This window comes from Pongo pygmaeus, chromosome 16 (genome assembly GCF_028885625.2).
Source record: "Pongo pygmaeus isolate AG05252 chromosome 16, NHGRI_mPonPyg2-v2.0_pri, whole genome shotgun sequence".
Classification (NCBI taxonomy): domain Eukaryota; kingdom Metazoa; phylum Chordata; class Mammalia; order Primates; family Hominidae; genus Pongo; species Pongo pygmaeus.
The window spans coordinates 97,413,814-97,422,621 of record NC_072389.2 but is presented as its reverse complement, the minus strand read 5'-3'; the positions used below and the strand labels follow the sequence as shown (position 1 = coordinate 97,422,621).

The following is an 8,808-nucleotide window of genomic DNA, read 5'->3' as shown; positions in this document are numbered from 1 at the left end:
CCTCCATCTCCATCTCCACCTCCACTGCCCCCACCACTACCTCCACCTCCACCACCACCTCTACCACCTCCACCACCACCTCCACCTCTACTACCTCCACCTCCACCTCTACCACTTCCACCTCCACCTCCATCTCCATCTCCAACACCTCCACCTCCACATCCACATCCATCTCCATCTCCACCACCTCCACCTCCACTTCCACTTCCACCTCCACCTTCATCTTCACCACATCCATCTCCATCAATTCCATCACCACCACCACCACCATCACCATTTCCACTTCCAGTACCACCAAGTCCACCACCACCACAGCAACTGTCACCACCATCACTGCTGACATTATTGCCACCACAACCACCATTGCCACATCACCCCTCCCCCAGGACTAAAATCTCCACTACCACCCTGTACTTGCTACCACCCTACCATCTGTGCTGCCACCACCACCACAACCACTGGCATTATTGCCACCACTCCTGCTGCCACAGCCACCACCACAACCGCCATTGCTTATACTACCATCAGCCTCCACCATGACTACTACAACCTCTGCTGCTGCCACTGCCACCACCACTGTCACTTCTGCCACTATTTGTGATGTATTACTTGAGCCAAACAGAGTGCCAAATACTGCATGTGTAATATTTTATTTAATCCTCACAATAATCTTTGGAGGTAAATACTATTATTATCTTTATTTTATAAGCGAGGAAACAGAGGCTCAGGAAGGTTAAGTAGCTTCCCTAAGGATGCAAAGCTGCAGTTGCATTCTACTCTTATTCATTGAAAATAAAGTAATAGAAGTGTTCTTCTTTGAAGAATCCTCATTTCAACAGCGTCTTTCATGAGATTCTCATGACAAAGATATTCCTCCTTCTCATGGTTTATCCTCTTAAAGATATTCTTAATTATTTAATAAATTGAAAATCCATAGTGAATAAAAAATTTCCAAAATGGCCTGTAATCTCTCCAAATCCTGATCTCAAGAGGGGAACCAATGGAGGGAGAGTGAGTAGGAGGTACCCCAATCTTCTGGAGGTGGGGTCTCTTGTCTCCTGGTGGTAGCTCCATTGTGAACTTCCTGAACTGCTTCCTTACTCCCTGATGACAATGGTTTTACACTCCTTGGCTAAACCACTGCATCAATGAGGTAGGTGAGTTTAGGGAAACCTTTGTGTTTAGTCAACGGGAAGAAAACGATCCCCAGTTTCAGTGCACTCATCAAGCCTCCTTCGTGAGTTGCTGCTTTGTGATTTCTCCTTCCGCTATAATAGCATCATCCTCCCTGATCCCCAGCCACAGCCCTGGAAGTTGTCTTCTATCTTTCTTTCTCCTAATTCTACGTGCTTTTGATTAATATGGAAGCAATCGCCCCACCCACCAGCGAAAGGACCTGGACTTTGAACGGATTTTGTTTTGTTTTTCCCTGGCTGGTATCTGTATTCTCTTGCCTAAGCCCTTAAGGATATTAGTGTTGACAATAAAACTGGCAGGCTTGGAAGTATAATTTCTGTATGTCGAATGGGATGTTTGGAAGACAGAGGTACTGGAAAGCATAAGTTTTACCTCAGAGTTAAAAGAGGCTGAGGATAGAATATTAATTTCCAGTGAATGCCCCTCGAGCTCTGGTATTTCATGAATACTCCAAGATAAAAGTCAAGTGCCTAAGGCAGTTCTGCTGCATACTGAAGCACCATGGTTTTCCAGAGGAAAAGCACTTGTATAGTTGTCTGAGTTGCAAGCTGAAATGTCAGCATTTTAGTATTTTAAGGAAACACCATTTTTATCTGAAACAATGACTAATAGACCAACTCTAGTTATGCAGATTTGGATATTCTCAAGACATTTTCTTAAAAATATATAAAGTGGGTCTATCACTAACAACTGACAATTTTTGTTGCCAATGATAAAATTTAACATTTCAAGTGAAAGTTAGACTTTTGGAAAATTTGTATTTGCCACTGCAAGCTTGGCAGCTTCCCAATAATTGTTTTTCTAATGAGATTGGTGGTGGTATTAATAAATGTAATTTTTATATTGTATAATGAAATATGACATTTAGAAGATCTGTATAACTCAGTGAATTAATATTTTCTAAGTGACCACTGCATGACATTACAAAAGCATGCATGAGTTAAATGTCTGTTCAAAGTGCAAAGTGAACTGACAGATTTTAATGTAACCATGTATGAAAGAAGTTCACTGATAATGTTTCAATTTGGTATTTCAACTCATCTTTAAGAAATTACCACTTGTTGAAATTTGGTGTAGTAGTAAAGGAGGAGATCCATAATTTTTTTTTTTTTGAGACGGAGTCTCACTCTGTAGCCCACGCTGGAGTGCAGTGGCACGATCTTGGCTCACTGCAAGCTCCGCCTCCCGGGTTCATGCCATTCTCCTGCCTCAGTCTCCTGAGTAGCTGGGACTACAGATGCCCGCCACCATGCCCGGCTAATTTTTTGTTTTTTAGTAGAGACGGGGTTTCACCATGTTAGCCAGGATGGTCTTGATCTCCTCACATCGTGATCCACCTGCCTCAGCCTCCCGAAGTGCTGGGATTATAGGCGTGAGCCACCGCGCCCGGCCAATATCCATAATTATTTAAAAAGGTTATTAAAATCTCTTTATTTTCCAACTGCATAATTGTATAATGACAGTTTTCTTTATATACTTCAAACAAACCAACACCTTGCAGCAGGTTTTAGAATCTAGTTTTAGAAATCTAGTTATCATCTTTAGACGTTAAAGATATTTTTTAAAAACACAAAACAATGCCATTTTTCTAACTAAAAAGGTTTTAATTTTGGAAAAGTATTTCCCAAATGCATTTCCAAATACATTAAGGTAATAAATATATCTCCATTTATTAAGGTAACAACAAACCCATTGCATGTCAACAAAAATACCATGCATTTGTATTTTCATTGTATTTGCATACAAATGCATGTATTTTTATACAAATGCATGGTATTTTCATAGAAATGCATGTATTTTTATACAAAAGCATGATATTTTCATACAAATGCATGTATTTTTATACAAATTAATGGTATTTGCATACAAATGCATGTATTTTTATACAAAAATGCATGGTATTTGCATACAAATGCATGGTGATTTTGCTAACATGTAATGGGTTTGTTATTATCTTAATAAATTGCTAAGTAGATATATTTTAGCCTTTCACAGTTTTAACTCAGATGAAAAAATATTGATAGATATAACCTGTATAAACAACAGTTCTCTGAAGTCGTAAATCAATTTTAATAATGTAAAGTTATCTGAAGCCAAGATTTAACCTGCTTCTGTATCACACAGGGACATCAATAAAGAAGGGCTTTGCTTTCCTTTTTATTTTTGTATGTATAAAACACTGACTGAATGTATACTGTGGACAAAGCACCATATTAAATCATAAATCTCCTTTTCCACAAAGAGAAATATGACAAAGTCCTGGTCAAGGGAGTTACAGTTTGATAGGATAGATGAACAAATATTAAATAATACAAATGAATTAACATATCTTTCAGCAAATTTTTTTTAATGTGTAAGATCCTGTGCTGAGAAAGGGGCCTACAATGAAGAACCTGATAGGCATATTCTAACATGTATTAGTCATTTAATTATTGAATCACATTGCTGGTAAGTGGGTCAAAGACAGAGAGTTCTAAAGCAGCTAATCAAGGAAGTGGTTAATCAGTTAATAGCTGATGATCAATTAATCAGGGAAGCTATCCAAGAAGCTGTTATGTTTCACTGAGATCTCCATGAAGAGTAGGAGTTAGCCTGGAGAAGGGACGAGAGAAGAAAGAAAAAAGTGTTTCCAATAGAACAGACAGTGCATAAAATGGACCTAACCATAAAGACACTTTCTCCCTTGTGGTACTTAATGAAAGTTACTGTGGTTGTAGATGAAGAAATCAGCCTCTCTGCAATCAACAGATGTTCTTGGCTCAGCATATCAAAATATCAGCCAAAGAGATCCTTAATGTTTTGTTGCCCTGGGCAAATACTGTGTCTCCCTTGTACAGTTTCACTATTTTACTTTCCTGGATAAATATGGGGGAAATATTACACTCTCTTATGGATTCTAAACACTTTATAGGACAAATAGTTCCTTCAAACAAATGTTGTCAGTGCCTCTACATAAATACCTTTTGAAGTTTGATAGCTTATGACAAGGCTTACCTTTTCTTCTCTGGTGAGCAACACAGTGCCCCTTCTTCTCTACCTGAGCATCCTGAGGCCTTCTCTCCCTTTGCTGGATACAGGGCAATTCTTGGAAACAGCATTTGTTGTGCTCAGATCTAAAATAAAGCCTGTCATGTTGATGTGTTAAGAATTGGGCTTGAAGTGGTCCTCGGCCCATGGCTGATGAGAAGTCTTCTTTCTGCCTACATTTCTTATGAAAGGCAAAGCCTTGTTTTCAAATTCTGAATCTGTGGGGTTTCCTCCCCTATAGAATAAGGCCATAAAACTCAAGGGGAAGGGGAGGATAAGGGTGATGAGAAAGAAAGAGGTTATATTGCTCAGGGTCCTGTAATTTTGGCGATTTTTACATTTTATTTTAAAAATCAAAAGAGAAACTATTGAAAGATTTAAGGTTTGAAAAACGTATAGTCGAATTAGTGTTTTCAAAATGATAAATTTGGCTGGAGAGAAGATGACAGCAGGAAGGCAGTCATCTGTGGATACAAAAACAAACAAACAAACAAAAAAACCAAAAACAATTCAAGCCCGTTGCAGTGATCCAGGTGAGAGACGAAGCCTTCACCCAGTGGAGTGTCCATGAGTATGGAGCACTGTGGAAAGATTTGAAAGATATTTTGTAAGGAGAAGCAATAGGACTTGATAAAGTATTGGATATATGTGGTATGTTGGATAGGGAGGTGTTAAACCAGGTTTCTAGCTTATGCAATGGCATAGATAGGCATGTCACTCACTGACACAGGAAACAGAAAGAGGACTGGGTATGGAGCAGGGTCCTTGAGTTCTGATTTAAATATACTGAGTTTGAACTGCCACTGAGTGATCATGGCAGATATGCTAAATAGGCAACTGGATACATAGGTTTAGCATTCATAGGAGAAGTCTGGGATATGCAATATATGTTTGGGAGTTATCAATATATAGATTGTAACTGAAGCAATGGGAGTGGAAGAGCTTGACTAGGAAGAGTATAGAGTGGGAAAGGAAGAGGGCTGGAGGAAAATGTATAGAGTAAATTCTGAGCGTAGAGTAAGCTGAACACTGAAGTAGATAGTTGTAGGAATGCAAATTGATACATTATTGCTATAACACAGGAAGGGTTGCTTGAAGAAAAAATATTTTTCTAAAACAAGCAATATGTGATTATTGCAAAAACCTAAGGGAATGAAGAAGAAGAAGAAGAAAAAAAGAACACATGGGAGCCAAAGAAGACTTGTCCACAGGAAACTCTTTCTTTGTGATTATTCAAGAGACACAGGTCAATGTCCGGATGGAATCTTTTGATGAGGACCTTTCCTGACCCAGTGGATTACTGGCTCAGGAACACAAGCTTTGTCAGGATTTAGTTCACAGCAACAAAAAGGAACAGAAATTTTGTCCCATTTTCCAGCACATACAGTCAGCTCAGTCTCAGTGTAGCCCCTCAGAATTGTTTGTCCAGCAGATAGTGACCCTTGTTCACCATGTTGTGGAGCATCACTTTCACTCCTCAGGATGACACTGTATGAATGCTTTACTAAATATCTAAACTGAGAAGGATGCAGCTAAAAACAAGAAAAGCCCAGAGATACACAGATTAGACATTTCCCTCAACATATTCAAAAAGCATGGTCTGGCTCATGATGAAATGAGAACTCCCCAGCAACTTGGCTATAAGGCCAAAGGAAAATATAAAGAAGATCCCATTGATCTTCACCTTGATATTGAACATGGTAAAAAACATAAGGAGAAAGACCTTAAAAGAGGTAAATCAAGAGAATCAGTGGATTCCCAAGACTGAAGCCACTTAAGGGAAAGATCAGCTGAGAAAACAGGGAAAACTCAAGGGATCAAACAGGAAAAGCTGCCAGAACACAGACTGGCCCAGGTCATCAACCCCTTCCTCCCAGGCATCTCACTCTTGCAAAGCAGAAGTGTGCACTGAAGAAACGGAGGGGGGAAAGAAGAACGCCTGGGCTTTGAAAAATTGAGACTGGGGACCAAAAGTTTGTGGGTCCAAGAGAAAGAGGAGCAGCAGAGCTTGAGGGACCTTCCCATTTCCAGCCAGGGGGAGTGGCTTGGGAAGAGTCAATTACTCCGGAATCACAGTAGCAACAATGATTTTCAAAAGAGAAACCAGGACTAGCAGTGGAACCCAGAGTATACACTCAAAAGCAAGAAGTGTTATTCACACAATGACCGTGAAGTTGCAGGCAGAGAGAAGTGGGTGAGCCAGAGCCAGGGCCAAGGTCGGGGAGGTTCATGTTTCAGAAGTCTAGCCCCAGCCCCAGATGGGCCCATGACAAGTTCAGTGGGGAGGAAGGGGAGACTGAAGATAATGAGAGTGGGACAGAGAACCTAGGATAATTTATAGCCCACAACTCGGTGGGGGCTGCTTTTGACAGGAGCCCTTGCCTAGGGGAGAGAAGTGCCAGGAAGATGTCAGGTGAGGAGCTAACAGAGAAGCCTCAAGGAGATTCTGAAGATCTTACCCTCAACACCCCCAGCCTTGTGGAATCCTACTACGGCCGAAAGTATCCCACGTGCTGCATCCCACTGGACAGGAGAGGCCGGCCACAGAGCCTGGGGTGAAGCTCTGCTCTTCAACAGAACAAAACACACTGGGCTTTAGCTGAGCTTCTCATTTCTTCTCTATGTGTAGGGTAGAGACTAGGGCAGGAAGGGAAACTGACATTTAGATTTTGGGTTATTTCCTATTAGAAACCAATAATTTTGTGCTTAATTTCATTTCATTTGGAGCTAAAAGGATTAATTTGATGATTTTTAATCTCTTTTCCCATCTTGATTTTAAAAGCACCCCCCACCTCACCCCACTTTTTAGGCACGTGTAATCACATTAGCAGAAATATTTAATTTGGGCAACTTGAGTCTTTGTGAAAAAAACAATGTGAATAAACAATGTGAATGAAAGCATGTGAATAAGCATTGAAGCGTTCACCTCAGTTTGGAGCCAAACTGCTGGAATCCTTGTGAAAGCCAGTGTTGTATGTCAGCGGGGAGTTAAGGTCTTTCTGACTACCTCGTGTTCCCCTTTCTTGCACAGCCATGTCTCCTACCGAGCAGCTCCCAACCACACCCCCGTCCCATATTTTCTGATTTCTCCTGGGCTGGGCTTCCCATTCCCCGCCTCCAGCTCCACTGTCCCAGACTTTCTAGTCTGGAAACTTGATGGCAGTTTCTGGTCTATTTTCTGAGAAACTCCTAAATTCTATTATCTTTACAAATGTAAGGTGAGAAAATAATTTTTTTCAATATTTTCATTAATCTTTTGGTAAAATTTGTAACAACCATAATCAGTTAAGGAAGGTAATTAGGAGTGAATGGTTTGTGTGTGTTTTTTGTTGTTGTTGTTTTTGTTAATTTTTTTTCTCTCCCTCCTTTTTTTTTTTTTCCACAGAATTTTGCTCTTGTTGCCCAGGCTAGAGTACAATGGCATGATCTCAGCTCACTGCAACCTCCGCCTCCTGGGTTCAAGCAATTCTCCAGGCTTAGCCTCCTAAGTAGCTGGGATTACAGGCACCCACCACCATACCTGGCTGATTTTTGTATTTTTAGTAGAGACGGGGTTTCGCCATGTTGGCCAGGCTGGTCTCGAACTCCTGACCTCAGGTAATCTGCCCAAGTTGGCAGATCCCAAAGTGCTGGGATTACAGGCGTGAGCCACCACACCCAGCCACCTTTGCACCTTTTTTTTTTTTTTTTTTTTTTTTTTACAAAAAAAAAACCCTTTAAGCTCTAAGTTGAAACATTTGTAGATGTTTGGGGAGAAAAATATCCTCTTAAAAGGGTCTTTGTTCTTGCCTTCTAGGCAGGCAGTCCTGAGCACACAGCCCTTAAAACACAGGTGGACTGCACCTCTCTCCTTACTTTATTACATTTCTGTAGTTAAGTTGGTTTTACTTGAATGATTCATGTTTAGGGGAAAAAGAGGAAAAATTTCTTAAAATTTGTTTCAAATCCTCCTGTAAATAAGTAAATTAATTAAATAAAATAAATGAAGTGACAGACATAAAAAAGGAAAAGATAAAGAACACAAAAGTCAATCATCATTGTAGAGCAGAGATCATTGTTATGAATATTTTATGTATTTCTTTCCAGCCATTTAAACTATAAACTATATTACATATTACATATTTCACGTCAATGAGATTAGAGAACATACGTGTTTTAATATCTTGTTTATTTCCTTTCCATGACATTATGAATGATTTGAAAACACCACTTGCATGTGTGCATGATATTCCATCATGTGGATGAGAAGTTTTTAACAGCATTTTACTCTGATAGCATGATTCATAGGTTGAAAGTTGTCCTCTGTCTGAGTACGGAAGGTTAGAGTGGATTTAGTTTCAATTTGGAAGGCAGAGGAGGGCCTATTGGGCATGAAACATCTGGACTAGAATTAAAACTTTCATGAAGCTAGAATTATTTTATGAGATCAGTGCTTATTTTCCTCTTTAAACTTGAAGTTGTTCCTCTATTCTAGTTTTCAAACCCACCAACTAAGTGAGGGAGCTGTTGGTTTGAATATAATATTGAGTTCCAGAGACATTGTTACTATTATACTAGGATAGATAAAAGGTTGCCTAAATTGCA

The 8,808-nt window shown here is 39.9% G+C and overlaps 1 pseudogene; it reads left to right on the top strand.

Annotated features, from left to right (window-relative positions):
* Positions 1-4,935: 4,935 nt before the first annotated feature.
* On the top strand, positions 4,936-6,558 carry LOC129013901 (thyroid hormone receptor-associated protein 3-like; annotated as a pseudogene).
* Positions 6,559-8,808: the final 2,250 nt, after the last annotated feature.